The sequence below is a fragment of the Eretmochelys imbricata genome, chromosome 9 (assembly GCF_965152235.1).
Source record: "Eretmochelys imbricata isolate rEreImb1 chromosome 9, rEreImb1.hap1, whole genome shotgun sequence".
NCBI classification, from domain to species: domain Eukaryota; kingdom Metazoa; phylum Chordata; order Testudines; family Cheloniidae; genus Eretmochelys; species Eretmochelys imbricata.
In genome coordinates, this window is record NC_135580.1 from 34992831 (window position 1) to 35012549 (window position 19719).

The 19719-nt window shown below is 41.9% G+C and overlaps 1 protein-coding gene across 8 annotated transcripts in view; it reads right to left on the reverse strand.

Annotated features, from left to right (window-relative positions):
• RHBDD1 (rhomboid domain containing 1) overlaps positions 1–9136 on the reverse strand; it is an 86250-nt gene extending 77114 nt beyond the window's left edge. For 2 of the 8 annotated variants that reach the window (XM_077826563.1, XM_077826564.1), the window contains exon 1: positions 8974–9093. The gene's annotated coding sequence lies outside the window, so the exon portion shown is untranslated. The other 6 variants (XM_077826560.1, XR_013347119.1, XM_077826559.1 and 3 more) reach the window with 6 other exon arrangements.
• Between the last annotated feature and the right edge of the window lie 10583 nt (positions 9137–19719).

Genomic DNA, 19719 nt, shown 5'->3' on the forward strand with positions numbered 1-19719 from the left:
TTCCTCTCCCCAGGCATATCCTGCGCCAATCACTCTTTTTCTCTTCCCGCCCTCCAACAGGCCTTTATAGCCACAGGTGTAGTCCTACCCCCTTAATTGGCTGAACTGGGCTCACCTGCTCTGACACAGGGGAACTGGGCCTGGTCTACTCACAGGGACCAGCTACCCTGTGACAGTGCCTTCATTTCCAAAGAATTTTTCTTTCCCCCTGAAAATACACAAGACACAGGAGTGCTCACTTTCACAGCAATATCTCTGGCTGAGAACAAAGATTTCTCAGCTATTGCAGAGAAAAGGATGCAGAATAATCATTCCCTTCATTTCAGCACCTACAAAACAGCAGCTCATTTAGGCCCCAATTCGGAAAAGCATCCCTATTCAGTATGGCACTTAAGCATGTGCCTAGGGGGCTTGCATTAATTGGGGCAATACTTGGAAGCATTGTATTGCAATAAAATGGTTATTTCTCTTTCCGCCACATCTCTTACACTCTGTTTACTCCTTTCAAGGTATGTTCCCTTTAAATCTTCCTCTCATTCGAATTCTATACCTTTTATACATCAGCCCTTTATGTCTGGGACAGGTGCCTTCCTTTGTGTCAAAGACCCTTCCCCTCCTCCTTCAAAACACACTTCTTTCGTCTGACTTCACATCCCTAATGTCAATTTCATCATTCTTGCCTGTTCATAACAAAACAAAGAAATAAATACAGAACAGCAATTGATTAAATTACCTGAATTCTCAATAAATTTTCCTCTTTACCACAGCATTCCATTTTGCCTACTTTATTCATCCTTGGTTCCTCTGGCTTTCATCACTTCTGATAATTATATTAATCCAAGGTCCTTACTATAATCATCACTGTAAGGTCCTTGAAAGCATGGGCCCCTTACTGAATGAGGGAGGCAACCTAGTGACAGAGGATGTGGAAAAAGCTAACGTACTCAGTGCTTTTTTTGCCTCTGTCTTCATGAACAAGGTCAGACTGCTGCACTGGGCAGCACAGCATGGGGAGGAGGTGACCAGCCCTCTGTGGAGAAAGAAGTGGTTCGGGACTATTTAGAAAAAGCTGGACGTGCACAAGTCCATGGGTCCGGATGCGCTGCAACCGGGAGCGCTACAGGAGTTGGCGAATGTGATTGCAGTGCCATTGGCCCTTATCTTTGAAAACTCATGGCGATAGGGGGAGGTCCCGGACAACTGGAAAAAGGCTAATGTAGTGCCCATCTTTAAGAAAGGGGAGGAGGAGGATCTGGGGAACTACAGGCCAGTCAACCTCACCTCAGTCCCTGGAAAAATCAAGGAGCAGGTCCTCAAGGAATCAATTCTGAAGCACTTAGAGGACAGGAAAGTGATCAGGAACAGTCAGCATGGATTCACCAAGGACAAGTCATGCCTGACTAATCTAATTGCCTTCTATGACGAGATAAGTGGCTCTGTGGATGAGGGGAAAGCGGTGGACGTGTTGTTCCTTGACTTTAGCAAAGCTTTTGACACGGTCTCCCACAGTATTCTTGCCAGCAAGTTAAAGAAGTATGGGCTGGATGAATGGACAAGGTGGATAGAAAGCTGGCTAGACTGTCAGGCTCAGTGGGTAGTGATCAATGGCTCCATGTCTAGTTGGCAGCTGGTATCAAGTGGAGTGCCCCAAGGGTCGGTCCTGGGGCTGGTTTTGTTTAATATCTTCATTAATGATCTGGAGCATGGTGTGGATTGCACCCTCAGCAAGTTTGCAGATGACACTAAACTGGGAGGAGAGGTAGATACGCTGGAGGGTAGGGATAGGATACAGAGGGACCTAGACAAATTAGAGGATTGGGCCAAAAGAAATCTGATGAAGTTCAGCAAGGACAAGTGCAGAGTCCTGCACTTAGGACGGAAGAATCCCATGCACCGCTACAGACTAGGGACCAAATGGCTAGGCAGCAGTTCTGCAGAAAAGAACCTAGGGGTTACAGTGGACGAGATGCTGGATATGAGTCAACAGTGTGCCATTGTTGCCAAGAAGACCAATGGCATTTTGGGATGTATAAGTAGGGGCATTGCCAGCAGATCGAGGGACGTGATCGTTCCCCTCTATTTGACATTGGTGAGGCCTCATCTGGAGTACCGTGTCCAGTTTTGGGCCCCACACTACAAGAAGGATGTGGAAAAATTGGAAAACGTCCAGTGGAGGGCCACAAAAATGATTAGGGGACTGGAACACATGATTTATGAGGAGAGGCTGAGGGAATTGGGATTGTTTAATCTGCGGAAGAGAAGAGAAGAGAAGAGAAGAATGAGCTGCTTTCAACTACCTGAAAGGGGGTTCCAAAGAGGATGGATCTAAACTGTTCTCAGTGGTAGCAGATGACAGAACAAGGAGTAATGGTCTCAAGTTGCAGTGACGGAGGTTTAGATTAGATATTAGGAAAAACTTTTTCACTAGGAGGGTGGTGAAACACTGGAATGCGTTACCTAGGGAGGTGGTGGAATCTCCTTCCTTTGAAATTTTTAAGGTCAGGCTTGACAAAGCCCTGGCTGGGATGATTTAGTTGGGGATTGGTCCTGCTTTGAGCAGGGGTTGGACTAGATGACCTCCTGAGGTCCCTTCCAACCCTGATATTCTATGATTCAGAAATGTTGCCTTTTTATCTTTTTAATTGTTTAACCAGTTAACTTTTTAAACGATATTTACATCCCTAACTACAACAGGTCCCAAATCTTACTGGGACCTCTGAACGCTATTATAATGTGAATAAATAATAGTAATGGTAATGTATCCTCAAGAATATGTCATCCAAGAAGCTTTATATTTGGCCCCTATAAGTGAAACACACAAGGAAGATAGCAAACAGTTTCTAGAGAGCTTTTTGGAATGCAATTCATTTAAAACACATAGTGCTTTCAACTGTCTGAAACATTCTTCCTTCAGCCTCTACTGTGTTTATGAAAAAGCTAATGAGACTTGAAACAATGGAGGACTTATTCTCTTTTTCTCCAATGATTTCCAAAACATGCCACCGCCTCCAAAATGTACACATTTTCAGAATAGGCTTGAACTGGATGTTTGTCTTTAACCTAGGCTGCCACGAGTCTGCATTTTTTTCACCTACTCAAGATAAATGTATGAACTAAACATTCCAGGAATTTGTTTTTGTTTGTTTGTTTTGCACTAATTCAGTGAAAAGCATTTAAGGATTTATTTTTAATTTGAATAGAACCCCTTCTGCTTCAGAAAAATTGTTTGGCAGCCATAGGATATTATACTGTGATTAACGGATTACCCTTATTAAATTGCCTGTTAGTAACATTCCTTAAAGTATTTTTATAGATAACAACTACGAATTAATTCTGTTCCTGCTATGTTACTGACTTTCCCTAAAGCAGTAGAGTAGATGACACACCACATCAAAACCCCAGTTTCTGGAGAAAGGGCTGAGCTACAAATGTCTAACAACAAGGACTGGGACTCTGCTTAAGTGAAATACATTTTTAAGGAGGCAAAAACTCAACTCTTGCCTTGGGTCTACATTCTACAAATAAATAGAGAAATAAGACATTGGTGGAGCATCCTTTCCCCTTACCATTCCCCAGGTTAGGTGTTGTAGCCAGGTGTTGTAGACAGTGCAGCCATATTTGAGGCTTTGAAACTGCTTCAGTAATTATGGGGGTGCGAGAACTTGAACCTTGGAAGAGCTGTCATCAATCTTCTCTCAAAAAGCTAAGGGTACTGCAGTAAGAGCAGCCTAGAGCCAAAGTTGATTTGTAATGAGAATTCCTAGTTAGAACACGTGAAATAACTATTTGTAATAAAATCAATGAACAAACAACCTTTGTAAAGTATTAGAGTTGTATCTACCTTAACAATGAAGCAGAATAGAAGCAGAAATTCTATGAAAGAAAAGGCTGGTGGTCTAATGAGGCAAATACTACTCTGGATGATTTATCCTGATTTATCAGGAAGATCTAATCATCTAGGATGCTAAATCTGCAGTATAAAACCAAGCATGTGTTTCAAAGAGTATGTCTACTCTAGAGGAACGACACAATACAACGATGGCTATGGTAGTATAATCCCATAACACAAATGCAGCCTACACAAATGGAAGGGGTATTCCTGTCGCAGTAGGAACACCATCTTCCTGAATGACAGTAGCTAGGTGAACAGAAATATTCTTCCATCAACCTAGCTGTGTCTACACTGGGGGTTAGGTCAGCACAGCTACATAGGTCAGGGATGTGGATTTTTCACACCTTGACCTAAATGTTAAGTGTAAAGAGGCCAAAGTAATAAGTTAGGCCACTTCCTTTAGCATTACCTTCAATACCTGGAAAATCATCCACTAATGAATTAGAAATGAGAATGCAAGTAGAGAAAACTGAACCAGCATGAAAAGCAGCTCAAAAATTTGAAATAGGGTAAATTCCATGTATATATTCAATGTGTATGCTTAATTTGAATGTAAACAGAAGGCCAAGCCACTAGCTATAAGTTTCACAGCTTACTGGAACCGGCAGTCAATTCCGTGGTTAATAACAAAAGACAAGGCTGTGACATCGTTATAGTTGTAATTAATTTACACAGAGTGACTTCTGGTTAATCAAATGGCTCTTTAAAGGATTTAATGATTTTTCATTTGTAAAGCAATACGAAGCTTTGTTAACTGAAGAAACAAAGTTTTTAATTTGTTATGAAAAGATATTTAAGGAATATGTTTCTAAAAAACACACACTTATAATACAGCCGCTACTATCTTGTTCACAAGAAACAAGACAGGCAGGAATGCCAACACAAAATTAATACAATTAGGTACAAACAACAAAGACTCTTTCCTAATAGCTTTGGCCCAAAATTTAGGTTTAATTTAAAAAAATTGAATAATAATGATAAATAATATATCTTATAAAATGTAGTGGAAATTTTGTAATTATATTTTAGAACATATTCACAGTAGTTTATTTTAAACTTGCTTCTGCAAAGTATTTGAAACATACAAGTCCAGTTTCATTGTCCTAGAATATTTTAAAATAGCAAACAGAATACACTTTGAAAAAATAAGGCCATGTCTACACCGCAGACTTTACAACAGCACAGCTGCACCGCTGCAGCTGTAAAGTCTCTCCTGTAGCCACTCTATGCTGGCAGGAGAGCTCTCTCCCGCTGACATAATTAAACCACCCCTAAGGAGCGGCGGTATCTGTCAGCGGGAGAGCATCTTCAATTTTAAAAACACAAATTTTTATCCCTTAACTTTGATATCCTATACTTAAATTCACTGCATCCATATCTGACCAATGATTTAAAATCTATTTAGTGGTTATGAAAGTTACCTGCCTTAGCAAGCGATGTCTCATTAATCCACAGAACAGGTACACAACATACACACAGCCAACATAAGCTTTCTCAAAAGACTACATCAACATGATTCAGTCGTAGGCATGGTCCACACTACAGAGTTAGGTCGATGTAAGGCAGCTTACTTTGACCTAACTCTGTAAGCATCTATACTATAATGTAGCTCCTACCGATTTAAGTCACCCGCTACATCGACTTAGTAACTCCACCTCCACAAAAGGCATAGCTCTTCAGTCAATGTAGTTAGGGTGATGCAGTGTCAGCACAGACACTGCATTATTTACATCGTCTGTTGGCTGTCAGCTAGACACACACAAACCCCTCCCTCCCTGCGCTGACTGCTCTGCCTCGAGGGCCCCCCCCCATCGCTGCCCTACGTTGACAGCCCCACATTGAGCTCACAGCTGGAGGCCCCCGCTGCCCCACACTGACAGGCCAAGCTGTCAGCCCTACACCGGGGCTTACACAGAAAAACAAGAAAAGTGAATAGCTTGCATCTCTTTAAAGTAATATCTCCTCTCTGACCACTTTTTGGTCAGACTGCCAGAATCACTTGCTCTCTAAATAACCTTTCTTTAGCTCTCCACGGACACATATGGGGCTGGTCTACGTTAGGACAACCCAGTTACGCCCCTCAGGCATGTGAAAAATTCACAGCTCTGAAAGTCATAGTTAAGCCAACCTACGTCATGGAATCCTTCTGTCAACTAGCTACTATCCTTGGGGAGGTGGATTTACTAAAATGAGAGAACCCCTTCCATTGCTGTAGTGTCTACACGGCAGCTGTCCCGGTGTATCATTTCTAGTGTAGACAAACCCTTAGACCAGTTCTACACTTAAAGTTTTACCTACATAGCTATAACATAACATGTTACATTCTATTGGAAGAATGAGTAGAGATGAGAGGGAGTATTATTATGCTTGACGCAGTAATCAGGTCCATCAAACAGTTGTTTGATCTATAGACAACTGAAGACGTGCCTGAAACTGTGACTAATCAGGAGCTCTATGTCTCCTTCATTTTTGGTTTTCTCACTGCCCCCTCAAATCAGCTGGGTTCTGGCCATCGATGCCCTGAATATTCCCTGAAGTTTTAGAATCAGTTAGATGCCATGTCTACATACGTGTAGAAAGACAGAAAACTTAATCCTGGGATGAGAATATTAATCCCCTGTCCAGTTTTCCCGAATTTTCTGAAGACAAAGTAGCGCAACAGAGTTTGCTAAATAGTTTCAGTATCCACTTCCCAAGAGATGGTCCACTGAGAAAGAGAAAACCTGTAACAATGATTAATGGCCACTTTCCAAAGGTTTAGACAGGAGCATGTCTACAAACATACTGGGTAGAGTTAGAGTGCTACCGTCCCACTAGAGTGGACAGAGTTATATTAGCATAAATGTGCTTATACCAGTATATCTTATTTGCATATAAAAAAAATAAACTATATCTGTATAAATTCATTTATATCAATATAACCGCATCTATACTGGGGGACTGTATAGTACAATAGTATACCTTTTGTGTGTTGATAAGCCCTCAGACACCACCTTTTAGGGCTGTATCCAGTTTTGGTCAGACCTCTTACGACTTGTCTTCACGCAAAAATTGTACCACTTTGCAACTATAGTAACTCCTTGCCTAACGTTGTAGTTATGTTCCTGAAAAATGCGACTTTAAGCAAAACGATGTTAAGCGAATCCAATTTCCCCATAAGAATTAATGTAAATGGGGGGGTTAGGCTCTAGGGAAATTTTTTCCACCAGACAAAAGGCTATATATATATATAAGAAATAAGAAATGCTATATGGCATTTTATCTACTTCTTGTTTCTTTTTTTTCCCCTTCAATGCTATTAGACAGCCTGTTAAAAATATTAATTACATTTTAAAAATGAGACATCTGTCATAACTTGTGATGTAAAAATGTAGTATAAAAAAAACTTCCAGCTAAAATGTTTAAATAATTTGTAAACATTCTTGTACTTCACTGAGGTAGAACCCACTGTGAACACAATTTAGTAGCCACACAAACTGATGAATCCCATCACACAACAAGGACCTAAAACTCAAGGGCCAGTTTCTGTACCAAATTTTGGTAAAATATTTAGTATTTGAAGGCCCACACATAAAAGTCTCCTGCTTTCTTGTTTCATGTCCGCCACTGACTTGCTGAACAGTCTTGTACAAATTACAATCTCTCTTCCTCAGTTTCCCTATTAGTAAAATGGAGAAATAAAATAAAAAAGTGAAAGGAATAAAATACAATCATGAGTGGTGTGAAGAAAGTAAATAACGAAGTGTTATTTACGCCTCATAACACAAGAACTAGGGGTCACCAAATGAAATTAATAGGCAGCAGATTTAAAACAAATAAAAAGTATTTTTCACACAACGCATGACCTGTGGAACTTCTTGCTAGATGATGCGAAGGTCAAGACAATAACAGGGTTCAAACAAGAACTAGGTAAGTTCATGGAGCATAGATCCATCAATGGCTATTAGCCAGGATGAACAGGGATGGTGTCCCAAGCCTCTGTTTGCCAGAAGCTGGGACTGAGCGACAGGGAATGGATCACTTGATGATTACCTGTTCTGTTCATTCCTTCTGGGGCATCTGGCATTGGCCTCTGTCGGAAGACAGGATACTGGGCAAGCTGGACCTGTGGTCTGACCCATTATGACCGTTCGTACATTCTTATACTTATCACCAATGGGTTTGAAACAGTAAAGCGCTACATAAATGAAGAGTTTTATCTTTGCTATGCAGACTGCCTACACTTCCACCACATGTGACATGTATAATTCCAGGGCACCAGACTACCTGTAATTCCAAAGCCATCAACATAGACTTAAAACATCAGTGCTACATTGCCATAATTAGGCTTGCAGCAGGATAATGATTTCAGAAGAGCTTTTATTAGAAGCCTATTTTCAAGTGCTTATAACTGGAGAAGCAGCAAGGAGTCCTGTGGCACCTTATAGACTAACAGACGTATTGGAGCATAAGCTTTTGTGGGTGAATACCCCCTTAGATGAGGATTGCCCATAGCTGTCTCCCTCCCCCACGCCGAGGAGCTCCTCTGGACTGTGGGGGAAGCCAACTCGTTGTCTCCGTCTGGAAGGTGCATTGGCGTGCTGGGTTGGGAGGAGGTGCCAGGCGCGTAGCTAGTGCCAGGCCCTGTGGCAGCTCGCAGAACTGGGACCGAAAGCTTCAGGTGGGGCCCACGAGTGCAGAGGGAGCAGGCTCGGCTGGCTGCGGTCAGCCCCCAATTACCTGGGTCACAGCAGAACTTGGTCGCCCCACAGCACCAAGCGCGGAGCCTGGCCTAGCCCCTCCGGCCACAGGTTGCGCCAGGAGAGCAGGGCAGACACCCGCCCTGCTGCCAGTACTGGCTGGTACTGAGGAGGGGGGTATTCTGGGCCAAGAGATGGCCGTAAGCGGCGGCCAGTCCCCCGACAACGGCCCCGAGTTCCCGCGGGGGAGGCGGCTGCCCTACTGAGATCCAGGAAGCAGCAGGCCTCCTCTCAGGGGGCCAAGGGAAGCGGGGGCTCCGCGCGCAGTGGGAGAGAGTCGGAACTCAACGGGCGAAGGGTCACATCCGGGAACAGCCCCGAGCCCCCTCTCCCCACACTCACGTTCACCGCCGCGCGCAACGCAACAGCGGCCCTGGCTCACCAGACTCAGCACGTGACCCTGAAGCGGCTCAACGACAGGCAGCCGGACTCCCTACGACTCTCCCAATCCCGAACGCGCATGCGCAGCAGTGGGGTCGCGCCGTCTATGGGTGACGTCTGAGCTCCCACTTTCCCCCTGCTCGCGTGGAGTCCGGGCTGGTCTGACCGCTCATGAGGAGGGGGTGTTGGAGCGGGACGCGGGGGCGCGATCACTGCGAGCGCGGGAGGGATTGCAAGAGGAGCAGCTCCGCCCTGAGGCGTTGGGAAGGGGCCAGCTGCGCGCCGGGGAGACTCCAGGGGCGCTGCGGGGCGGCAGCTCCTCCTCCTCAGGCTTGTCTGTTGTGAGGGTTTCTCCCTTAGTGCTGCTCAACCTCGGGCCACAGATCCCTGTGAGCAGAGAGCTCCCTTCCACCCCCTTATATCCACCTGATGAGCTGAACCTGCCACCGAGTCACCAGGAGACATCTCCTTGCCGGTTTCCAGAACCTGCCAATAGGCTGGGTCAACAGAAGACCCCATCCAGCCGGTTACTGGCCAGCATGAACAGAAGTAAACCACGTGTTACTGTAGGAAAAAATGCCTTTAGGGTGAGTTCTGTGTTGAAGACAAGTTCAAGGGACATACTTTTTAGCTCTAGTGTAGATGTGGGCCTGAAAACTACAAGGCTCCACTCACTGGGTCATTCATTTCTCCCTCATAGTTTGTTTGTTTCTATCGTACCTACTCATCCACATCACAGATGTATGTATACACCAAGCTCCTCCAGTCATTCTGTTCACAGTTGCAGTAACATAACTCACCATGTTAAGGCAAGTTTAGCCTCAGGATATTGCCTTCCGGTAGCCAGTGTCCGCTCAGTTCCCACTCAGGAGATTTTCAGGGCAGTCGCTAGAACTATGTCTACAATTTAACTGAGAGAAGAAACCACTGAAGATGCCTAGTGCTCTTGCTCCAAGCAGGAGCTTCTGAATAATTGTCATATATGAGGCACTGCATTGCAAGATGAAGTTAAAACTGACTGAACTGGTGCTGCTGCAATGCTTTTGGCTTCATGTATGGTCTGGGAAGAAATCAATATAGGTTGCACAAGCCCAGCCAGATAAGTTATAGATAGGATGACCAGATGTCCCATTTTTATAGGCACAGTCCCATTTTTGGGACTTTTTCTTATATAGGCACCTATTACCCCCACCCCCTGTTCTGTTTTTTCATAGTTGCTATCTGGTCACCCTAGTTATAGATCCCATCCCAAAATGCCTGGCAGAGTTGTTGGTATGGACACGAGTACAGGCATTGCAAGCTCCATGTAAAAGTTCTTGTTTTATAACTTCCATGTTCTCGTTTCAGGAAACCTATTACCTCATACTGTTGGATCATATTAAAGAAGTTCTGTATTAAAATCACAAATGAGTTTGATTCCCCATAGTTTAAATTCCAGGGTATTACTAATTTAGAGGTCTCTTGGTTTTTGGTACTGTTTCTCTCCCTCTATGTGTGAAACTTGCAAGCTGCTAATTGTGTTAGTACATTCTAAGACAGAGTCTGTTCTCAAAGTAATTCTTTGTAACAACAACTACTCACTCAGAGAGAGACTCAAAGCAATACTCTGTAACAACAGAAACAGCACCCAGAGACTCTCTGCCCTTTTGTTGTATTCATCTTGCTTTGTTAACAATTGTGATTAAAATAGAGATAGAGGATGTATGTGGATGGATGCTTGGTGTGGATAATAACTGAATGATCAGGGAGGTGCCAGCCTAAGAATCCAGTGTCCATCGGCTGAAGAAGGCGTCAAGCGGAAATAACCAGAGGACCCCCGGAGGGCAGACTGGAATCCACCCAACAGCCTCAAGGATGGGAGAACCAAAGAACAAGATAACATCTGGCAGCATGGAGCATTCAGGAATGTGCTGTCTGCTGATTGATTCAGCAACAGCATGATGAAGCAATTCCCACAGACTGGCATAGGAAGAAATTCCTATAAAAATGGACTCTAGAAAGTGAGAACTTTGGGGTCTGATTCTGCAAACCAACTTCCAGGAGCATCAGATGAGCATCTGACAAGGCCCTGCTCCCTCCTCATGTCCAGGCCACCTGGCCAGTGGCTTGGCATGAGCAACTCTAAGGCTGGTAACTATAATAACTTTGCAGAACCTGTGTGTGTGTGTGTGTATGAATGAATGTGTGAATAAATATGAAATTGAATGGAATGTTATAGCTATAACTAACTGCTTACTATGATTCTTTCTGTATTCACAATAAATGTGACATTTTGCCTTTTCCCCTTCAATAAGATCCTGCTGGTTTTTATTTTATTGGTATAACAATACCGCATATTGTGGAGATTATTTTTTTTCTTTTGGGGGAGCCTGAAGCTAAGCTGTTACATATTCTGCAATTGAAGAATGTAGAATTTTTCTTCTATCAATACAATTTTGTTTTATATACTTTATTAGAAAGGAGCTGTGGAGGCAACTAGAGAGTGCCATGTCTCTTGGCAGGGGTGTACACAGTCCATCTTGCTATTGGCCAGAATCATAGCTATGCCAGTTATGCTTCCACAGATGTGTTTCTGCTATGACTACACCTTCTTACAAAACAAGATTTACATGTCATTTTTTATTGATTTTTATACACTCTACATATCCTGTTAATTTCCAGTTCAACAGAGCAGCAAAGCAAGTACAACGGAGAAAAGTTAAGTGAAACAATTGTAAATATAGTAATATTTGTTTGCTCAAAGCTTCACTCATATGTAAAAGCTCACTGGAATCTTTTCTGGCAAATACAAAGTCATGATTGCTTTTAATTTGGTTGCTTCTGATTGACCACTGAAATATCCTATAAAAGTCCTTGTGGGGAGTACTCAAGAAAAATAAAATCCATAGGTAGGACAAGAAACAGGTCATCAACCCTTCACATCTAGAATTTTAGGATGACTGCACTACCATCTCTTTCCTGTACATTTTTTGTAAGATGAGTGTGAAAATACTACCTTACAAACAGCTAAATCTAATCCGGGGAAACAAGCATGGTCAACAACAAATTCCCTCACCACACCAAAAAAATGACTGCCTATTCTCATGCACAAAACTGATTAATACTTCTTTCATTATTAAATTTTATATAGTCTCACAATGCTTGCTTAAATATATTAATACTACTTGATTCACCCAAATGGATATGTTGAGACGATAAACCAACTTTTGACTGTAGAAATTTCTGTATTTTTTTTAAAAAGGAGTACTTGTGGCACCTTAGAGACTAACAAATTTATTTGAGCATAAGCTTTCGTGAGCTACAGCTCACTTCATCGGATGCATGAAGTGAGCTGTAGCTCACGAAAGCTTATGCTCAAATAAATTTGTTAGTCTCTAAGGTGCCACAAGTACTCCTTTTCTTTTTTCGAATACAGACTAACACGGCTGCTACTCTGAAACCTGTATTTTTTAAGAGAATATTTTCTTTGTCTAGATTAGTTAATTCAAATTTGAGAGACTAAATGAGAGTAGAACAAGCAGAAAGCTCATCTCTCTGTCACAACTTCTGCTTTCTTCTGGAAAAAGAACTTGTGAGCCCAATGAATTACAAATTTCTGTTCAGTTTTAGACTTGCTTTTCCATGATGATCCTTTCTTCCTTCCTACAGTTTATCTTGATTTCACAAAGCCAACAAATTGTAAAAGGACAGGAGGTACTCACCTTCCTGGTTGGAAGGCTCCTACATCATTTTTACCCCAAAAGTGAGAATTAAAATATCAGCCTTGTACCTATTCATGTTAAAAAGGGGTAATAAGGATCCTTATGAAAAATATTTAATGCACATGCGCAGAACTAACCAATTTTCTAAGTTTAATAATTCAGCTGCTTTAATTTTTTTCCAAACACTAAAAGCAATTAGATCAACAATTAGTTTCAATTGCATGTAGAATATAAATAGCCGACTTTAAGGATGAACTGTTATTTCAGTGAAATTGATATGAATATCTGGACTGCAACCTTAGTTGTTCTTATTCAGCATAGAACAATTTTTTGAGAACTTACAAATGCCTAAAATAATAGTTTATCATAGAAATGTTGGCATTCCCTTCAATCTGATGGTTCAAATTTGTGACTATAAATCATAAAACCCAGACAAAATTGCATGTAAACAACTCTATTTTGCCATAATTTATGTGGCACTTAAATTGGACTGCCAAAGGAAATTCTGGCAAATTATAAAAGTATGTGAAAGAAGTTATATGAAAATTGTATTCTGCCCTTCCAAAAACATCCCATGGCTCAGAAGACTGGTAGGAACAAAAAGGGCTGAATTCCTAGAAATGGGGCAAAGATCAAGTAAAAGGAGTTGAACTTGCCAAAACAAGCACATTTAGAATATTCTTCTCTTCCAAAAACAAAAAATGCCAAAAGAGCAGGGCAACTTCAGCTTCTGCCCTTATTTAAGCACATTATCTTAAACTCTTGAATTTTGGCACATTTATATCTGTTACTTCAATTCATGTTAATCCTATCCATTCTCAGAAACTGCAGTAATGAGAGAGAGAAAATTTCTAACAAAATTTCTGATTTTTAATAATTGATACAGATTTCTATAATAGCATCATCTATTTTCTTGCCATCATACTTCAAATGCAAGTTTCATTTGAAAGGACCACAAATCGCTCATTCCTAGCAATATAATGCTTTCCTGCAGACTGAGGGTCCAATTCCAGATCCCATTACTGAATATTCAAGTTGTACTTAAGAAGAAAGCATGGTTAAGGTTTTGGACTGAGACCCAGGAGATCTGGGTTCAGTTTCTAGCTCTGCCACAGACTTCTTGTATAATCTTGAGCAAATCACTTAATCTCTCTGTTCCTCCATTCCTTATTTGTAAAGTAGGAATATTAGTATTTTCCTACCTCGCAGGGATGTTGGAAGGATAAATTAGTGATTATGAGGTAGTATGGTAATGGAGCCATATATTAGATACAGTAGATGGGTATTCCTGTGCACAAGGGCCATGTCCAAATGCAACATTAAGCTTCCTATTAAGGTGTGAAAATTGGGTTCTTCCTTGGCATGCAGAGAAGTTAAATTAAAAATATGCAGCAGTCAACATGGACTTCACCAGTGTTATTTTATTCTATTTACATTCTCTTATCTTTTCAGACACAACCTGCCTCTTCAAATCATGCTTGCTTTTGAGGAAGATGATTGGATTATTTTGTGCTCACGTAGAGAGAGCTAATCAGAAAATGGCAGCATGGTGTTTTTGTGGAAATGTTGATTTATCTTTGAAATGCTAAAAATTGCAGAAAACCAAAATTTTCAGTCAAAAATGGGGGAAAAAAGTTTTGGCTAAAAATTGTTTTGACTTTCAGTTTTTTGATGAAAAAATCTGTAGTGTAAACATAGCTTTAGTGTACATCTCTGTGCTTCTCCTCCCTTGCCTATATATGGAACAGCATACAATTGCTGTTGGTACAATTGCTTGCATATTAACCTTTAATATTAATGTAAACCTTAGATCTGGATTTAACTCAATATTTCATTCACAAGTTTAGCATAATTTTAGGTTACTATTATTCTAACACGGGGTGGGCAAACTTTTTGGCCCGAGGGCCACATCAGGGTATGGAAATTGTATGGTAGGCTCCAGGCTGGGACCGAGGGGTTCAGAGGACAGGAAGGAGATCAGGGCTGGGGAAGGAGGTTGGGGTACAGGGGAGGGGCGTGAGGGCTCCAGCTGGGGGTACGGGCTCTGGGGTGGGATTGAGGGGTTCGGAGGGCAGGAGGGGGATGAGAGCTGTGGCAGGGGATTGGGGTGCGGGGTGGGCTCAGGGGCACAGGCTCTGGGCAGCGCTTACCGCAAGCAGCTCCCGGAAGCATGTCCCCCCTTTGGCTCTGAAGCTTGGCCAGGCAGCTCTGCGCACTGCCCTGTTTGCAGGCTCCACCCCCTGCAGCTCCCAGATCCTTCTCAGCAGTGCTCATGACAGGCCATTTATCCCCCATTCTTATTTGTGCATTTTTGTTTCTTTCCTTAGTGTAGCACTTTACATTTGTCTTTGTTGAATTTAATTTTGTTGACTATAGCCCAGGTCTTCAATCTATCAAGATCCCTCTGAATTGCAGTTCTATCCTCCAAAATATTGGCCACCCCCTGGCTTTGTGTCATCTGCAAATTTGATCAGTATACTCTCTATTCTTACATCCAGATGTTAAACAATTCTGGGCCCAGAACAGATCCCTGTGTAACCCCATTTGAGATCTCCCTCCAATTTGACATCATTCCATTAATAGTTATTCTGTTTGCAGTTATTTAGCCAATTACATATCCACTTAATGGTAATTTTGCTGAGCCTGCATTTCTCCACCTTACTTATCAGAATGTCATGTGGGACAGTGTCAAAAGCCTTGCCGAAGTCCAGATATATTATGTCCACTGCATTCCCCCTATCTACCAAACCAGTTACCCTGTCAAAGAAGGAAACCAAGCTGGCATGGCATTATTTGGTCTTAGTAAATTCATACTGGCTGCTAGTGATCACCCCTTCATCTTCCAAGTATTCACAAAATGAATGTTTTATAGATTACTAGCTTCCCAGGTATCGAAGTCAGGCTGACTGGTCTATTGTTCGCCCTGCAGATTTGAATTCCTTCAGATTGGTCAGAAGGTCTCTGATATGTTCTTTACTTATCCCAATCTGCATCCTTTCCCCCTTATTGTCTATGGCAACATCGCTAGTCATCCAGTCACATGTTTCTGAGAAGACTGAAGCAAAGTAAGCATTGACAGTTCTGCCTTCCTATCATCTTCTGTTACCAGCTCACCTTCTCCATTGAGTAGCGGACCCACACGATCCCTGATCACTCTATTTTTCTCACATATTTGAAAAACCCCTTCTTGTTGTCACTAACATTTCTTGCCCGCTGTAACTCATTCTTTGCCTAAATTATGTCTACACCACAGTTCAACACCTGCAGCTGGCCTATGTCAGCTGACTTGGGCTTATGGGGCTCAAGCTGCAAGGCTATAAAACAGTGGAGTAGACATTTGGGCTCCAGCCAAAGCCCAAACATCTACACAAAATTAAACAGCCCAAGCACCATTAGCACGAGTCAGCTGACACAGGCCAGCTGCCGGTATTTAACTGCAGTATAGACATAGCCCAAGTCACTTTTGAAAATGAGACTTTGATGCTTTTGAAAATCCTACCCTTACTCTGATTGTTTAACATTGTCACAGGGTGAATAGGAGAGACATGTTGTTTTATATATTATTCTAAAGTCCAGGGTCCTAACCTTCAAATTTGGGGATAAAGTGTTTCCCTACCCATGCTTTGGGATGTTAACAAAATAAAAACTTTCACAAAATATGAATATTGTTAGTTGATAATTAAAGAATTGAAATAGCCGTTTCCATTTAGCAGAAGTTTGAAAAGGCAAGATTACTTCAGCCGAGAAGACTAAAATACCACAGTTAGATGACACAGATAAAAAGAAGTCACAGATAAGAAATGCTTTGGTCCTTCAGAGCATGAGGAAGGGAGATGCAGAAAATTTATTTTTGCTGCCGAGTTAGTAGAAATTTTTGGATTACAAAACTTTGCTAGGGGTGTTGATCAGACGGGTGTCTACTTTTGAAGAGGCGGGCCAATTCTGCTTGAGGATGTTTAGCCTGGATAATATGCAGTTCCCTTGAAGTGAACAACAAGTTCTTACTAGAAGTGGGACAGAACCAAAACCCCAGATCTGAATGCTCTAGAAATTTGTTTTATATATTGGTGTGGTGGAGAAAGAAGTCAGTTCAAGAGGAATTTGAGTGTATCAAGGTTCTTGAATGACTACCGTGATATTAGTAGCTGAGTGCCTCTCAAATTAATAAAAAAGATAACAAACAAAACTTTCCCTTCTTTCCCTGCAGGAATAGCTGGACAGAAAGGAGATGACTGCCCCCCTCTCCCCCCTGCCCTTCTTCTTCCCACTGTGCCTGTGTGTGTGCACTGACTGTGAAAAGAGTTATTGTGGGGAAAACTAAGTTGAAGAAGTGAAGGACGGATGCCTGGTATACGAAGATAAGGAGGCTATTCTAACATGGGTGGCTGGTGAACCGCTGGCTCGGGGAGGCTAGCCCCCAGCCCAGCCTGCCTCTGCTGCCCGGGGTCCCTCTTGCCCACCCTTCTCCCTCCCTCTGTCTCACTGGGGCGATGGAAGGAAAAGTAGGGTTAAACTGGGACATTCTGAATAGCCTAATAAAAGTTGGAATCTTAAAACCTCTCCACCCTGAGACTGCCTAAGAGAATAAAGGGGTGGGGACTGGAAATTCCGCAAAGGATCTATAGAGATACTAAGGATTAGATAAGGACTAGTGATATTTTTGGGGAAATAAATTTAAGTATTTTTGCTTTGTATAATTATTATTATAATTATTATATACATACTACACATAAATATTTTTATGTGTAGTATGTATATAGGCCATGCCCTGTTTAAAACATAATCTCTTGTGCTGCTTGTACACCTCATACTTAGTTTTAGATTTAGATATTTTTATGTGTAGTATGTATATAGGCCATGCCCTGTTTAAAACATAATCTCTTGTGCTGCTTGTACACCTCATACTTAGTTTTAGATTTAAGGATAAACATGGTTTACCTTTTCCCCATTCAAATGTTTTTAGGTAAAGATCAGTGATTTAAAGAGGGAGGAAAACAGTCCACTGTGACTGCTCTCTAGACCTGTGGTTTCTCTTTCCAAACCACTTTCAGGAGTCTGATTTATCTTGCATACCCCAACCATGGGTGCTGACTTTTTTTTTTTCCCTGGTGGGTTTTCCACCCCCGCTCCGCCTCAAGGCCCTGCCCTCGCTCTGCCTTTTCCATCCACCCCCTCCCCCAAGGCTCCTCCCTCGTGCCCCCTGCTCACTCCTGTCTGCCTCCCCCGAATGCTTTTCGCCAGCCACGGTCCGCCACTGACCGCTCCAGGGGCCCACCGAACAGCTGATTAGCAGTCAGCCCTGGGGCTGGAACCACTGGCTGGTGGGTGCGTAGCACCCCCTATTTTTTTTTCAGTGGGTGCTTGAGCCCTGGAGCACCCACAGGGTCAGTGCCCATGACCCCAACTTTCACCTCACTTAAAAACTACTTGCTTACAAAATCAGACATAAAAATACAAGCGTCACAGCACATTATTACTGCAAAATTGCTTACTTTCTCATTTTGTCTGAATGAAATTTTAGTTAGTACTGACTTTGCTAATGCTTTTATGTAGCCTGTTGTAAAACTAGGCAAATATCTAGATGAGTTGATGTACTCATCCTGGAAGACCTCTGCTTTGAGACAAGTTGTTATAATAAAAGAGAACATAACCTTAGCCCTGAAATTATTTAAACAAAACTGAAATTATTTATGGCAGTATAATTAATTTTTAATTCTCTCTCTAAAACTCAAAGAGAAGATGCCTTTGCTAAAGGTTGCTTTTGGATCTGCAAGACCCAGCCAACTGATATTTTCCCCAAAAGAAGAAATATGCCATTCATCTTTGCATTTGCCTAAAAGAATAAGTTATTTCCTAGTTACTTCCTGTACTGCCATTTTTTCATAATAGGGTTCTATACAGTTGTCATGAAAAATTCTTTGGAGATACTCCAGGTATGGAAGTAGACTCTGAAATGCTTTCCAATGAAACAGACCCTCTCTTTTCCCAAAAAATCATGGAAGAGCTCCTCAAGGGATTCCCACAGGGAAGTCCTCCCCATTTACTACAGGAAACGGTGATGCAGCCCATAATTCTCTTTCAGTCTGAAATATATATATGGACATCAGATTCAGGTGTCAAACAGTATACAGTATCTTGCTACAACTTTCAGATTTATTTATTTTGGAATTTATGTTCATTTTGATTTGTGTTCAGTGAGCTTTGGAAATGCATATGTATTATTTTTAATTAATCAATTACTTTCCTTGTTCCCATAACCACCTTTCCTTTTGTAAGATAATGATCTGTGGCAATTTTTTGGCTTTTGGCATAACAAAGTATCTAGATTGGTTACAACAAGGTGACTCAGGCTATGTCTATACTGCACTTTTGTTGGTAAAACTTTTGTCGGCGAGGGGTGTGAAAAAACATACCCTGACCAACAAAAGTTTTATCGACAGAAAGCACTGGTGTATACAGTGCTTTGTCAGCCAGAGACACTCTCCCATTGACAAGCTACCACGGCTTGCTGGGGGTAATTTTATTTTGCCGGCAGGAAACCTCTCTCCTGCCAGCAAAGAGTGGCTACACAGGAGACCTTTCAGCGGCATGGATATAACGGTACAGTTGTGTAGCTGTAAGGTACATAGTGTAGACATAGCCTAAGTATTCTGCTCATCAACTTGTAGTGACTTCAGCAAGGCCTTCCCTTGATTTATGAGCATTGGCCTATTCTTCAGATGAATTCACACTAGATGTTGCCCAATGGCTACAGCATGGGCATCCCAGGGAATTTATTGAAGCAATTCTGTATTTGAAGCAACTTTTCTTGGAGATCTAATTACTCTAAAAACAGGTTGTTTGAAGATAATGCTAATGATAAGGGGAAAGAGCCAATCAAAAATATAAAAGGAAATCTGTTCATGAAAATTTTCCACAAATTGAAACCGATCATTTCTCAAGTTAGGCATTATGTGAGACACTCAACACTGGGCCTACTCCTCTGACGTGAGTGGGAATTCCCATT